At 51.4% G+C, this 15,956-nt stretch overlaps 1 protein-coding gene across 4 annotated transcripts in view; it reads left to right on the top strand.

Annotated features, from left to right (window-relative positions):
• Positions 1–370: 370 nt before the first annotated feature.
• Positions 371–15,956, top strand: part of CACNG5 (calcium voltage-gated channel auxiliary subunit gamma 5) — a 57,823-nt gene continuing 42,237 nt past the window's right edge. For all 4 annotated transcript variants that reach the window (XM_035301591.3, XM_078374472.1, XM_035301588.3 and 1 more), the window contains exon 1: positions 371–540. The gene's annotated coding sequence lies outside the window, so the exon portion shown is untranslated. The remainder of the gene's footprint in view (positions 541–15,956) is intronic.

The raw sequence follows: 15,956 nt of genomic DNA, 5'->3' as shown, positions 1-15,956 counted from the left end.
TACACTAGTAAGTGCTCAATAAATACTTGCTGGCATTGTTGTTCTGTTATCGTCATCATCATCATTATCATCCTTATTTAAAAGCAGCAGCAACAGCAGAGGCAGCAGCCCCAGCAGCTGGAATTTGAAGGTCTGACTCCAGGCAGGGCCTCCCAGCCCGATGCGGCCTCTGAAAGCCTCTCCTCTCCCACGCCAGCCCCCAACTCTTCACCTGCCACCCCCACGATGGTGCTTCCCCCAGAGGTGCTCACTTCCGGGACTGGAAGACCTCATCCTCCGGGGCCCAAACCCCGCCGGCAGCTGGCAGTGCAGGGGTGGGGAGGCCCCGCCCCCGGCCCCGCCCCCGGCCCGCCCTTCCCTCTCGGGGTCCGGGGCTCGAGCTGCGGCGGCGGAGGCGGCCACGGTCACTGGCGCGGAGCGGTTCGGGCTGACCGGACGGGACGGGCGTCCGGGGCAACCTAGCGCGGTACCTCCCGCCCCGCACACCCAGCCGGCGAGGGACACTGGACCCGGGTAGGGGATCGCGGCCGCTCCAGCGAGGTAAGAGCCGGGAACACCGGGAGAGACCAGCTCCTCCATCCTGGGGGTCCCTGGGGGCGGTCTCCCTCCGGTGCTGGGCCGCGGCGCCGGGCTGCACCCCCAGCACCGCCCAGCCAGGGGTCGGGGCCGGAGAGACCCCGCGATCGCGCATCCTGGAAGGGCAGGGTGGTGGGTAGCGCGGGCGGTTGTGGGCGCGTGTGCGTCTGTCTGTCCATCACTCTGTCCCAAGGATGTGTCGGGGGAGATGATGACGCCCCCTCTTTGCAGTCGCTTCTCGGCAGTTTACCCACGCTAAAGCTGAGGGCAGACTTTTCACGACGGACTTGAGCGGGGCTGGCAGAATTAACCGGATAATGCAGGAAGGAATAAGCCCACCATCACCTGTTGCGCTGGGCTGTCGGCCTCCGCGGGTCCAACTCCCCGCTCATCACAACAGGCAGAGTGGCCTCATTTCTCCAGCTTGTGGGACCCGGGACTTCCTTCTCCTGAGGAGGTGTCCCTGCCAGGAGCCACTGAGCAGAGGTGGGGGTGATCAGGGTGGTGTGATGGGGACCCGCAGCAGGTGCTGAGTGTGAGTTGTCCACCCCACAGGCACACCCCAGATTCGGATTTCCCACCACTCCAAAGCTCCTTACTGTGATTACCCCATCTCTTTGCTCTCATCCTAATTTGGCAGTGGATGAAGATGCAGGTTGTTAAAAATGTTAAAGTGAAATCAAATTATCACTTCCTAGGACTGAAAATGATTTGAGAAATAATTCCAGGAGCCTGGCTGGGGAGGAAAGAAGCTTGTCTTCTGTCTAGCTCTTCCAAGGCTGCCCTGGGGTCTACCCCCGGCACTTGCCAGGCACACCGGTGATTGAGGAAGCCCTTGTTCCCAGAAAGGAAGGGGATTCACCCACTTTTCACTGGATTATCAGTGACTGGGTTAGAGCAGAACCCAGGACAGGATCCCCAAGAGGAAGCTGTCTCAATTTGACAGATGTCACATACAAGCTGTCACCGAGGATGGCTTCTGCTCCACATCCGTCCTGGGGAATGAAAGATGGGGCTTCCCCTCCCAGCCACCTCACACCCATTCCCCTCATCTCCACAAACCCTGGGGCCTGATCAATGAACAGCCAGGGTTGCCTGGCCATTGGTGTGGGACTTGGACTGGCTGTGATGTCCTGGTTTCAGGGTATCTCAGGACCACAGGCATTCTCAGTGGCAGGTTGGTGGCACCTCTCTGCAGACCCTCTGGCCAGCCCCTCATGCTGAAGTCTCCTGCCTGCCCGAGAAGCCCTAGCTCTGCTCACTTCTCTGCTAATGTAGCCCCTGGAGGTAGCTAGGGGACACCCATCTCAGGGCCAGGTCCCCAGGATCCCTAGCAGGGTGAAATCTGTGCTTCTGCCTGAGACCTCCCCACCCCCAAACCTCCTCCCTCTTGTCATGCTGAAGGCAGTGGATGTGCTGAGGGGCTGGGCAGTCCAGTTCAACGGGAGATAGAGAGGTGGCCCTGCCGTGTCTGGGACTGTTGGTGATGTGAGAACCCCAGCATCCTGGCTGGCTGCACCCCAGACCCCACAAGCCAACAGCAGGCTTGTGGGAGCTCAGCCATCCTCAGGCTTGTAAGCTGGGTCTCCGTGACTTGGTGCAGGGGGAGACTGGCTGAATTGTTCACACTTGTTTGGAAGATACTGGCCTTAGATTGTTGTGGAAAATGTGGACTCCCAACCCAGCTAGGTCCCTGACTGTGTGACACTGGCCAACTTACAGAATGCTTGGAGGCTCAGCTTCCTCATCTGTAAGATGGGTCTGGCGGGGTGTTTTGAAAATCAAGTAAGGTCACCAATGACAGTGTCCATTTTACTGGAGGTGGTTTGGGGCTGGTGTTGTGGCTTCTGCTTTCCCCAGCCCCCAGCCTGACTCTCTGACATTGGCCTTCAGGGAATAGGCTGTGTAGCTAGGCTCCCTCATGCCATCCTTAGAGGTGGGGGAAATGGTGTGAATTTTAGTAGCAGGTTAGCTCACAGATTGAGTTTGGATTCCCAAAAAGTGAGGATAGAGGATGTAATCCAGTCTCCAGCAAGCCCTGTCTCCGCGGGCAGCTGGCGCTTCTGTCCCCAGCTTCTGCCCCCAGCCATTGGTGTCCTGGGACTGCCCCACCCAGCCTCCCGGCTCTTTGACACTTGGCATGTGTCTGCTCTGTCATCTTATTCTGAGTTTTGGGCCAGTGCTACTCCCTGGCAGAATTGGGACCAGCTACTGGTGACTTCAGGGGCACCAGGAAAGCCCCTGCCCACCAAGTATCATCATGTTACCCGGAACCTAGCCATCTGATGCCTAATATCCCACCATTAGAGATTCATTCCTGTGGTTCATAGTCTTATGTCAGTTGCTAAACCTTAGCACCAATCACATTTTTAGAAGCTTTCCGGACCTTGGAGAGGAGACAAAGAGAAGGCAGAACAGAGAGGAGGGAAAGAGAAGCTCGGGGAATGTAGGAGAAAGAAGATTGTACTTTGCCAGCCTCACAGTTCTGCAGAGACAGGCCCAGCTGCTGAGCTCAAGAAGGCCCCAGGGAGAAAGAGAGGCTTGGGACCAGGGGGAAGGGGGAAGGGGCAGGCTTCAGGCAGGGAAAGTTCTGAATCTCAAGTGGGAATTGTCAGTGTGAATACAGGGTGGGTGGCAGGCCTGCGGCTGGGTTGGGCTCTGGCAGTCTGTTAGAGGTGAAATAGGCTCTGGTGCAAAAGCCTCCTTTCTCTTCATGCTGCTCTACCCTCCTCTCAGAACACGCCACGTGGTGTTTCGTGTGTTCTATGGACGGTGCCCTCTGCATTAGGAGAGGTTGGCCTGGTCAAGCTCGTTGTTTAAAATTGTCAATGGTAATTTGTTAGGTCAGCAAAATGACAGAATATCCCCTGCCTGGCTGTGCCTCCCTGAAAATTCCCGTCACTCCTCTTGCCCTTTCTTGAAAGAAGCAAAAATGGCATCATTCACTCAGACCCACTAGTCTCCTGGGCTGAGAGAGGCCTGGGGGAGCAGGGTTTGACTGCGATCACCCTGAAAAGGCTGGTGGAGGTGATTCCTTGCTCAGCTAGGACAAGGTCCTGAGTTTTCTAGTGTGGGGGGCAAGTAGAAGGGGTGATGAAGGGGGTGAGGACTGAGGGTCCCTGCCAGGCTCCTTGAGGGGAGGAGCAGGCTTGTATCACCAGGGTACTCAGGGGGCTCAATGACGTGGACTGGTCCTGGCTGGTGAAGCCTCAGCAATGAGCAGTTTGCAGCCTTTTCTGGATGCTCCTGAGGGCAGAGCCTGGACCAAAAGCAAGCTGTTTTAAGTCACCAGTATGACCTATTGGCCATGAGCACCCAAGGAACAACCATTCTTAAGAATGATTCTCAACCACATCTGTTCTTAATAATAATGATGACAACAATGATGATAGCAGCTCCTCATTCTTCCAGAATGAGCATTTGTTGAGCACCTGCTATGCATGTGCTGGCTGCTGTTAGGGTATGTTACTTAGATTAGTTATTTATACTATATATACATACATACATACATTAGTTACTTGTATGCTATATATATTAGTTACTTATACTAAGTAATCAACTGTAGTATGATTGGCATTTGGGGCTAACTTGTTCTTTTGTTTGGTTCAGGAGAGGCTGTCCTGGGCGGTGTAGGATGCTCTGTAACATGGCTGGTCTCTATCCATGAGATACCAGTAGCATTCCAGGCCCCCACTTACTCTTTTTTTTTTTTTTGAGATGGAGTCTCACTGCAACCTCCGCTTCCCAGGTTCAAGTGAACCTCCTGCTGCAGCCTTCTGAGTAGCTGGGATTACAGGCATGGGCCACCACGCTTGGCTAATTTTTATATTTTTAGTAGAGATGGGGTTTCCCCATGTTGGTCAGTCTGGTCTCGACCTCCTGGCCTCAAATGATCCACGTGCCTCAGCCTCCTAAAGTGCTGGGTTCACTTTAGGCATGAGCCACTATGCTCAGCCACCCCCACTCATTCTGACAACCAAAAATGTCACCAGAGATTGCCGAAAATCCCCTGGGAGGCAAAGTGGCCTGCTGTGGAGAACCGCTGGGGATACAGCTAGAAAGAAAGACAAAAATCAATCCTGTTTCTTAGGAGTAAGCATTCCACAGGGCAAAATTCATATGCTGTACGAGTAGAAAATAGAGGCAGCTGTGTGGCGAAGATGCTAGAAAGACCAAGCAGGATCAGGGGTTAGAGAACACAGGTGAGGCAGGGTTGCCATTTTTCAAAAGGAGTCCCAGGAAGGGCCTCACTGAGCAGGTGACATTAATCAGAGACGGGAAGGTGGGGAGAGCGCGAGAGGCGGGGGCTGGGAAAGAGCTTCCAAACAGCTGCGGGAAGAGAAAGCAGAGGAACATGGAGGGGGTCAGTGAGTCTGGGGGTGGGCAGTGTGGGAGCAGCTGGGTGGGCTCTGATGGGCTCCCCCCGTCACAGAGGCCTGTGAGCTTTCTCCGTGATTAAAAAGGGAAGGTCAGTGAGCACTCACTACCTGCTAGGTGCAAATGCCATTCCAGGCTATTCCCTGCATGAGCACTGAAGTCCTATCAGGTAAGTGTTGTTCCTTTACTTGGTCGCTCAATTGAGAAAAGCAAGACCCAGAAGGGTTAAGGAATTCGGGCAGCACTGTTGGAGCGTGGGGGTGGGCTCCCCACTCTCCACCATCACACTAAAATGTGAACTTCTGAGCCACACAGAACTGAGTTCAAATCTAAGCGCAGTCTCTTACTAGCCGTGTGGCCTTAGACGAGTCACGGACTCTCTCTGAGCCTCGGTTTTCTCTGGGCACTGGTGATCCCCACTTTGTAGGGCTTTTGTTGGGATTGCTGTCCTCGGTGCCCCTTTGTTCCCCTTCTCAGTGCATGTGCACCAGCGAGAAGCCAGAGGGCAGGCAGCCCCTCCCAATCCACCCAACCACGGGCATGTGCCCTGGACTTGGGCATCTGTTCACCGAGCTGCAGCAATCTGCTGAGGTCAAAGCCAGGAGGTCAGGGGAAGTCAGGCGCTCCCTCGCCCAGAGCTAAGGAGGAGGGCCGGCCCTTTCAGAGTCAGGGTCTCCCAGGGTCTTCAGGGCCAGCCTGCTGGGTTCCCTCTGATGATGCTGTCCTGGCTTCCCCAGGAAACTAAGCCTCAACCCAAGTGAAGGATCATGGGGTTGAGCTGGGGAAGCCAGCACAGGCTCTGTTAGCAAGATTCTGCAGCTCCAAAACCCCTAAGACTTTAATCCAGAGAGCCTCAATTCACCCATCTGGCAGGTTCACATTGTTCCAGAGGCACATGTCAGAGGCAGGTTCTTTACTGGAAATGTGGATTTTAAAAATACCCCAGAGTTGAAAACAGGGAAGCAGCTGCTGGTATCCGCAGACACCTCCCTGATAACTCTCATCGTCGAACCCCTCTGCTCCTCCTGTGTGTGGGTGTCTCCCTTGGGGATGGACTGCAGTGACAGCGAGACCCAGGAAGGAAGTTTCCTGGGACTGTCGGGCACACGGTGTGTCGCCATGTGCGAGGTTCCCTCGGGAGGTGTGTGTGTTTGCCGGTGTGTCTTTGTGCATATGCCCTGTTTGATCCCTGAGCAAGTGGCTCTCAGAGGTGGCCTGTCCTCCAGGGCCTGTGGCTTCTGATGATGATGGGATGTTATGGCCATGTGACTTTGCTGGGCAGGCCTTGCGAACCTCAAATATGTGAGAGAGGTCTCCGTTAATTTAGGAAGTTTATTTTGCCAAGGTTGAGGATGTGTGTGGCTGATGCAGCCTCGGGAGGTCCTGATGCCATGAGGACAAGGTGGCTGAGGCACAGCTTGGTTTTATACATTTCAGGGAGACATGAGACACCAATCAAAACATGTAAGATGTACCTTGGTTCTGTCCAGAAAGGCAGGACAACTTGAAGCAGGGAGGGGGCTTCCAGGTCACAGGTAGATGAGAGACAAATGGTTGTATTCTTTTGAGTTTCTGATTAGCCTTTCCAAAAGAGGCAACCAGATATGCTTCTATCTCAGTGAGCACAGGGATGACACTGAACAGAATGGGAGGCAGGTTTGCCTCAAGCAGTTCCCAACTTGACTTTTCCCTGTAGCTTAGTGATTTGGGGGCCCCAAGACTTATTTTCCTTTCCCAGCCCCATCCAGGAGAACGTCCCCAAACGCCCACAGCTGGAATTGGCTCCTTCCACTCACCTGAAAATAATGCCTAGCAGGTGGTGGCCCTTTTTGTACCTGCCCAAAGGAGCATCCTACCCAGCTGTCTCCCACTGCCCTAGGCAAGGAGAGCCATGCAGGACAGCAGGGATGCCTCCTGCCCAGGAATCTTCTCAGGGGGCTGCTGCAGGAGGAACCCTGGCTTTGGGATGAGCAACAGGAGACCAGGATTTGAGGCCCAGTGACTCTCACCATGCATGAGCTTAGGGAAGTCCGCACATTCCTCTGGGACTCTGCTCCCCCTCTGTAAAAGGACAGGATGGGAGAGGATTTGTCTTCTCTACAACCTATATCTGCAACACCTGCTCTGTGCCAGGGGTCAGATGTGCTTAATGGAATGAAACTCCCTCCCTTAGAGGGTTTCCAGTCCAGAACCTCTGCAAGTCCTCCAGCTTCAGAGTTCAGGGGGCTGTGATTCTTTAAAACTCAAGCTGGTGGCTGGGCGCGGTGGCTCACACCTGTAATCCCAGCACTTTGGGAGGCCAAGGTGGGTGGATCACAAGGTCAGGAGTTTGAAACCAGTATGGCCAGCATAGTGAAACCCCGTTTCTGCTAAAAATACAAAAAAATTAGCCAAGTGTAGTGGTATGTGCCTGCAATCTTAGCTACTTAGGAGGCTGAGGCAGGAGAATAGCTTGAACAGGGAGGCAGAGGTTGCAGTGAATCAAGAACTCGCCATTGCACTCCAGCCCGGGGGACAGTGTGAGACTCCCACTCAAGAAAAAGAAAGAAAGAAAATCAAGCTGGACACAGCCACCACAGAGCAGATGGATCTTTGGAGCCAAGCAAGAAATCAGAGTATCTTCCAAACAGCAAAAGCCGGAAGAGAGTGCCACTTTCCTGGTGTGGTTTAGGGGGCCTTCAACTCCCTGCTCTCCCTGCCCACCGCCCACCATGCCCCTACCTTCACTGCCGAATGGGCTGAGCTGGGGGTCTACAGAGGAGGCCTGTGAAATATAAAAGTGATTCCAGGGAGGGGGAGTGGCTTATCCGCCTCTAGCAGGCAAAGCAATGTAGTGAGAGGGTTGCATCCTGGCCTGGGAGGGTTTCTATTTGGCCTGTGCCACCCACTTCCCCAGAACTTCAAGTTCCCTGCTGGCTCTTGTTCAGCCTTCTCCACGGTAGGAGAGATAATGAGAGCACTGTTGGGAGGGTTTGTGATTGTTGCAGATAAAGGAAATTTACAGATGAGAAGCTCGAGGTTCAGAGAGATTGAGCCACAAGTTCCTCACTTAATAAGTGGCAGTGCTGAGATTTGAACCCAGGTCTCTTAGGAGTCAAGCCTGTAGGCTCCTTTTGCTCAGAGTAGCTCAAGCAGAAAAGTGGAGTTGATTAGAGGGCTCAGGTGTGTACTGGAAGCTAAGGATGGGCCTCTCCTCCGATTTCATGAGAACCTGGAATCGGGAGTTAAAGAAAAGCAGAACCCACAGTTCTTGCAGCCTCTGTAACCCCAGGGCCTCCAGACCTAGTTTCCTCTGCAGACCTAGGGCCACAAGAGACCCAGGCAGCCTGTTGGACCTTAAAAAGATCCAGACACTTCCTAAGAGGAAGTGTCTAATGGAGCTGGCTAGGTCAGGTGTTCACCTTTGGCCAAGCAGCTGGAACCAGGGGATGTGCCTATAGGGGCCACTCCTAGGTTAGAGGGGTCAGTTCTTAGAGAAAGATCAGGGACTGTGGGAGGCAAACAGGCCAATAGGCAAGTGGGACAGATGCTCTACAAGTTGACTGAATAATTTTCTAGAGCAATGTCTTCAGTCCTGCATGCCAGCAACTAGAAACAGACTGATGTATTAGAACATTTCTGAAAGATAGTGACCACCACTTTGGGAGCATCTAGCTTGTACTTGACATGTATTGCACTATTCAGTAAAATCGCCTACCATAATCTTGGTTGAGGGTATTATTATTCCCATTTTACAGATAATAAAACTAAGGCTCAGTAGCTTGCCTACCTTCCCATGGTTGATAAGCTGCAAAGCCAGGATTTGAATCTAGGTTCTTCTGATACTAATGGGGGCAGGCTTTCTCTGTGCCACTCTGGAGTCCAGCACCTAACGAAGTAAAGGCAAGAAAAAAGGGAGAGGAAAAGCTTGGAGGGCAAAGGGGGGCAGGACATTTCAAGAGCTACAATTTGGGCAGGAGCTACTCATGCTTCATTGACCCTTATTGCTTTTGGTTTCTATTTTCCAGTTATTGAAGTAAGTTCTGTTTCTGGCAGAATGTTTGGGAAATGACACCTATCTCTGTAATTCCAGAGCATAAATCTGAATTGGTAGGAAAATACCTTACCAGGAGGTAGATGTGGTGCAGTCTTGGGCAAACTTCTGCTCACATGGGGTTGGCTGATGGGGAGTTTCCCATCTTCCCCAGCGTTCAAGCCCAGGCTGCCTGGACACAGTGGAGCAAGGATGCTTCAAGGGGGCAGTGCTGCTTTGGGAGCTGGGGCTCCCATGAGCCCTTTGTGGGTGGAGACAGCCCGCTATCAAGTCAAAGGCAACTGGCATAGTGATGGAAGTCGGGTAGAGGGTGCTGCTCCTATCTGGAAAGAAGCCAGCTGTCAGCTTGGTCCTGGGTCGGGGGAGCCAAGAACCTCTGGAATAAGCCAGTGTTAGAATTGCTCTCATACTGGGTGCTCTCAAGGAAAAGAGTACAAGCTTCACCTGGAATTTGTGCAGTTTGGCACAGGGAACACAGCTGGGAAGAAAAAGGACCTTGACTCGGGGAAGAGAGCCTGGACTGGGAGGTTGTCCATATTCTCCAGGGTCTGGTCATGAACCAGGCAGCAGATCTGTGCTGTCCCTTCCGGAGTCAGATGCCTGCAGGAGCATGGGCCTCTGGTAGTTCTCTGATAAAAAGAGGTAGCAGGATAATAGAGTAATTCTAGGAGCCAACACTCATTGGGTGCTTATCATGCACAAAGTCTTTTGTAAGCATCCTGTTTTCTAATCCTTATGAGATACACCTTATCGTCAAGTGTGTTTTCAGATCAGGCATCCAGTTCTGCTGTAAGCGTTAGCTTGGGAATTCAAACCCAGGCTGTTAATCACTAGTCCTGGGCCCTGCCATCCACACCATGCAGTGGACAGAGGGAACATGGGATTTAGAGCTCAACTGCTCCCTGTGGCTTTATGCGAGTAATTGCACCTCTTTGAGCCTCAGTTTCCTTAATTCTAAAATGAGGATGAGAGCAGCTACTCTACAAGGTTGACATGACAATAAAATTATAAAGGAGAAGACAGATGTCATGTAAGAGGTCTTCAATATATTGACAACCACTCACTTTTCTTCCTGGTGACGTGGGCATGGAGTCCATCATACCCTCTCCTTATTGTCTGAATGAGGCGCAGCTGAAGTTTGTGGCTGGGGAAGAGTGAAGTTAACGGGTCCTTATAGACCGCGGTGTCCATGATCTCAGCCCCAAAGCCACTGTCTGCAACAGAATGGATATAACCCGTTCCCACTTTGGATTTCCCATACTGAGTGCTCTACTGAATGTCTATGAGGTCACTATCATTAAAGACATTTTATAGGTGAAGAAACTGAGGCACAGAGAGGTTAAATAACTCATCCAAAGTCACCAAGCTCATAGGATTTGAATTCAGGAGCCTCATGGGCTTTCCAAATCCTTGGAATTTGTGAAAGGCAGATGTAACCAAAATGTCTAACATAGGGTCTGACTTTTCCAAAATTCTCTTCTCTTCATTTAAAACAAAAACTATTCTCCTAAACATACATGCACATATATGTTTATTGCAGCACTATTTACAATAGCAAAGACTTGGAACGAACTCAAATGCACATCAGCGATAGACTAGATAAAGAAAATGTGGCACATATATACCCATGGAATACTACTATGTAGCCATAAAAAAGAATGAGTTCATGTCCTTTTCAGGGACATGGATGAAGCTGGAAACCATCATTCTCAGCAAACTGACACAAGAACAGAAAACCAAACACCACTTGTTCTCACTCATAAGTGGGAGTTGAACAATGAGAAGACACGGACACAGGGAGGGGAACATCACACACCAGGGTCTGTCAGGGGGTGGTGGGCAAGGGAAGGAGAGCATTAGGACAAATACCTAATGCATGTGGGGCTTAAAACCTAGATAATGGATTGATAGGTACAGCAAACCACCATGGCACATATACACCTTTGTAGCAAACCTGCACATTCTGCACATGTATCCCAGAACTTAAAGTAAAATTTAAAAAACTTTTCCATACAGGAACCAGGTGATGAAATGGACTAACTCAAAATCAGCTTTTCCAGGAAGCTTTCCCAGATGTTCCCCAATTAGTGGTCCTTGTCTGCGCTCCTGTGGCATCCCCAGCATGCCTCCATCAGCCAACTTGTGCCCCTTCACTGCCAACCTCTGTGTCTTCCCAGTTACTCCACTAGACCAGGAGCTCACCAAAGGGATATTTACTACCTGCTTGTTGAATAGCATTGATGCCATGGTCACTGCAATCGATGTCCAGGGTCTCCTTTGCCCTTTGGGGATCTGCCTTGGCCCAAGAACCTTAGGTCCCTCAGTGCTAGTCACAGACCTCCATGGAAGTCAGTTACTAAGACCTTCAAGGCAAGTCCCATCACTGGGGTCTTGTCTCCATCCACTCTAGGAGGCAGTGAGTCACTTGACCCACAGTGTGCAGTTGCAGGATCTTAAGGACCTAACCTCCGGCCTCTTGGGGCTCTGAGACCAGGTGATGAGTGAAAGGGTGTGGCCAACAGAGGCACGTCTTCTAACATGAGGAGTAGCTGAGGGAGGCTGGTGTTTATTGAGCTGTTACTTTGTGCCTCATTCTATGCCAAGCACTTTGCTTTTTGTCTCCTTTAATATCCTCCCCCAGCAACCTCCCTGCCCCTCGTAATTGCTTATATGCATATACTTTGGGTATGCGTTTTTAAAATTGTGGTGAATCATATTCTTTGACATAAATAGATGCAGTCTTCAGGGGTTTTTTTGTGGCACAATACACATAACATAAAATCTACTGCTGTCACCATTTTAAAGTGTGATTCAGTGGTATTTAATACATTCAAATGTTGTGCACCCCTCAGCACTCTCTGATTTCCATCACCCATCAAGCAGTCGCTCCCTTCCCTCTTTTCCCAAGTCCCTGGCAACCTCCAATCTGCTTTCTGCCCCTCTAGATTTGCCTTTTATGGACACATCATATACATGGAATTATAATCATACAACATGTGGCCTCCTGTGTTTGGCCTCTTTTGCTCGACATAATTTTTTCAAGATTCATTCATGTTGCAGCAGGCATCAGTGCTTCATTCCATTTTATGGATGGATAATGTTCCATTTTATGGATGGACCACGGTTTATCCATTCATGAAATGGAATATTATCTAGCCATAAAATGAAATGAAGCACTACTGATGCATGCCACCACATGAATGGAAATTTGCATTATTTCCACCTTTGGGCTTATGAATAATGCTGTGATGAACATTCATGTACAAATATTTGAACACCTGCTTTCAATTCTCTCGGGTATATCCCTAGGAGTGGGGTTGCCAGATCATCTGGCAACTCCGCATGCAACTTACTGTGGTGCTCCCGCAGTGGTTGCATCATTTTACACTCCTGCCTGCAAAGCATGAGGGTTCCAATTTCTCCACATCCTCACCAAAATGTACAATTTTCCTGAAAACCTTCGGAAGTGTGGTTACCCACATTTTCAGATACACATGTGGAGGCTACAAGCAGTGGAGCAAACTTGTCAAAAGCCACACACCTGCTTGGGGATGGAGCCAGAGTTTGAGCTCAGAGACTGTGCACTTAGCCACCAACCTGTTCCCTTTGTGGCTCATGTGAAGCTGAAGTCAGAGGCTTGAGGCTAGAAGAAGTTCTGTTCTGTTCTTGGCTCCTGTCTGTGTACCTGGCACTCCTCTGTCTCCCAGAGTGTCCCTTGTACTTCTGTACCTGGACACACTTCCCCTCCAGAGGCCCCACTCAGGGGCAGTAAGTATTGATGTGCCAGAAAGCAACACCTTCTGTATTAGTCCGTTTTCATACTGCTGTGAAGAAATACTTGCAACTGGATAATTGATAAAGAAAAGGAGGATTAATGGACTCACAGTTCCACATGGCTGGGGAGCCCTCACAATCATGGCGGAAGGGAAAGGAGGAGCAAAGTCACATCTCACATGGTGGCAGGCGAGAGACAGTGTGCAGGGGAACTGCCCTTTATGAAACCATCGGATTTCGTGAGACTTAATATCACGAGAGCAGAGTGGGAAAAACCCACTCCCATGATTTAATTACCTCCCACCAGGTTCCTCCCATGACACACAGGGATTCTGGGAGCTGCAATTCAAGATGAAATGTGGGTGGAGACACAGGCAAACCATATCACCTTTCCCCTAGAGTGATACGTCGAGATGTCCCTCGCCTCCCTCCCCCGAGTCAGGGCACTAGGAGAAGGGGATTGCTATGTAAACCTCACTTGGTCTCAAAAGAGGTGTCTGTTCTCTGGTGGGCAGCTCTCCCTTGCACTTCTTCATCCCAGAGGCAAGGATGACTGAGCCAGTGTTACCTTGCTCTGCAGGAAGGGTGTGCCAGGTGCGCTGTTGCCAGCAGATGCACAGCACCAAGGACAGCTCCCCCTCCCCTTCCAGGACACAAGGCATGTCTCTGATGGAGCCCAGACTCCTGGCCTGGGTGGGCTGTGAGTGACAGGATCAGGTAGGCCCCCACTGGCTTCCCAGAAGAAGTGTTGTTTCCTGGAGAAGGGTGGGATTTGCTCTGTGCATGGAAAATGTCTTTTTTTCTCACCTTCCATGTTGGGACAACCTGGTTGCTCCCACACACCTTCAACTCCAGCTCCACCTGAGACTACCAGTAGCAGGGGTTTTGATCTTCCTGGATCTGAACCCAACAACCCAGCCCCCACAGCCAGACCCCACTAAACATAACGCCTGGGGTCTCTGTGGTCTCAGAGGCCAGATCATAGCCTATAGCCACCTCTCACTATCTGCATGTCCTCAGGCCAGTTATATCCTGAGCTGTCCCTCTAATCTCAGACCTGTCAGAGCCTCTGTTCTTGAATCTGGGACTGTGAGGAGGGACCTAAGAGAGTCCCCAGGAGGACCAAGTTGGGTTGTGGAGTGGAGGCTAATTGCTGCTGAAGTCCCAGGTCAAGAACTGGGCCTTTGTTCCAAGAAAAGCTCTTCTCAGCTATGGAAGTTATGGGTGGGGTATGGAGCCCTTTCTGGTTTCAGCAGATGAGAGTATTTGTGGCAGTTGTGAATTGCAGCTTCAGAGGCTGTATTAGTCCATTCTCATGCTGCTAATAAAGATGTACCCAAGACCGGGTAATTTATGAAGGAAAGAAGTTTACTGGACTCACAGTTCCACGTGTCTGAGGAGGCCGCACAATCTGGTGGAAGATGAAGGAAGAGCAAATGGAAGTCTTACATGGCTGCAGGCAAGAGAGAGGGCATGTCCAGGGTAACTCTCTTTACAAAACCATCAGATCTCGTGAGATGTATTCACTATCACGAGAACAGCATGGGAAAGACTCACCCCATGATTCAATTACCCCCCACTGGGACCCTCCCACAACACGTGGGGATTACAATCCATTTGGTTGGGGACACAGAGCCAAACCACATCAGATGCAGATATCTCCCCAGGGAGTCTCCCGTGCCCACCCCTAGTCCCAGCGCAGGTGTGTGTTGGTAGAACCACAGCAGAACCAGAGTCAGAGCACACCCAACCCAAGGGCTGCCATGTGCTGGGTGCATTCGATCTGCATACAACTCCATGAAAGGGGTTTCTCTTTGGATCCTCCCTTTATAGATGCAGAAATGAAGATATGGGGGCAGGGAGTGACTTACCTAAGGTCACGAAACTGGTGAGTGGTGGGGCTGGGATTTGAACCCAAAGCTCAGTTTTTGTAACCTGTTGGGAAGGAGCTCCAGGTGTGAATGAGCAGTAGGTTGGTCCTTCCAACCTCCCAGCTTCCTTCCTCAGGGAATACTGGTTGCTTCCCCACCACCAGGGCACAAAGAAAAGGGCTCAGGCCGAGGGAGTCAGCAACCCAGGGACTTGGCTCTCTCAGGGTGGGGGCTGGTCTTGGCATCTCTGCCTCTGTGGCCTGAGCTCCAAGCTCTGTGCCAGAAACGTGGTGCTGCCTGGGCCTCACTCAGCCCTCTGTACCCTCTGTAACTGGGTGCTGCCCCCTCTGAATTCTTCCTAAGGGACACTGTTCCATTTCTGGGTGTCCCTGTGTTCTCCCTTCATTCCAACCCCACAGGAAACTTCCAGAAGCTTGACAGAGGAGCAGCGGCCATGTGCCAGGCACTGTGCCCACCTCCACATACACTGCCATGTTTCGTGGTCTTAGCCCTTCTGCAAGAAAGTATGATCTCCAATGTTGTCTCACCTGGGAATACCAAGGAAGCATTTCCAGGTGAGAGGACAGATGACTCCATAGGTGACTGGGGTTCCAGGGAGAGCACACCATTGTATGTCACACTGTCACACGGGGGCTGCAGGGGCAAGGCCAGAACCCAGCTTAATCAGCAGTAGGGACAGTCCCAGGTGTGGGCTGGGCCCTGCACATGGTCACCTCAAACCCCCTACCACATTCCTGAAACAATGCTGGGACTATCCTCACTGAGGACCAGGCTCTACAGATTCAAACTAAAGTGTTACTGGCTGATAGTACCATGTGCACCACTTGGATTTCTGCTCAGCTTTGAAGGCATTTGGGTCCCAGTTGGGCAGGAGATTTTACCTTGACAGTGGAGATAAATTTAAGAACCTGGTAGTGGCCCTGGTACCCTCCTTGGACCTTCTCCCCCAGCCCCTAGTCCAGCTGGTGATCCATGTTCAGACCCTGCTGAGCAGGTCCCAGTGTTGGATGCAAGAAGCCAGAAGGTCTGACCTTGACCTTGACCTTGGGATTAATAGTGTTTTACTCAATGTTTTCCTATGGGGCTGTGACCTCCGTGCCTCCTTCAATTAAGCCTACAAAGATGACATTATGGGTGCCACAGATACTGAGAGGGGTGTCCTGCCCAGGGAGGCCAGGGCAGGACCTGAACTTTGTGCCTTCTGGGGTCCGATCAGATGAATGGACCTTCACTGTGTGCATTGATTTGAGTGCTGGTTGTCAGACCCACAGCCGGCAGGCAATGGCTGCCCATTAAGGGAGTAC

This window comes from Callithrix jacchus, chromosome 5 (genome assembly GCF_049354715.1).
Source record: "Callithrix jacchus isolate 240 chromosome 5, calJac240_pri, whole genome shotgun sequence".
NCBI lineage: Eukaryota > Metazoa > Chordata > Mammalia > Primates > Cebidae > Callithrix > Callithrix jacchus.
Note: the sequence above shows the minus strand (reverse complement) of the source record. Positions and strands in the feature narration are given on the sequence as shown.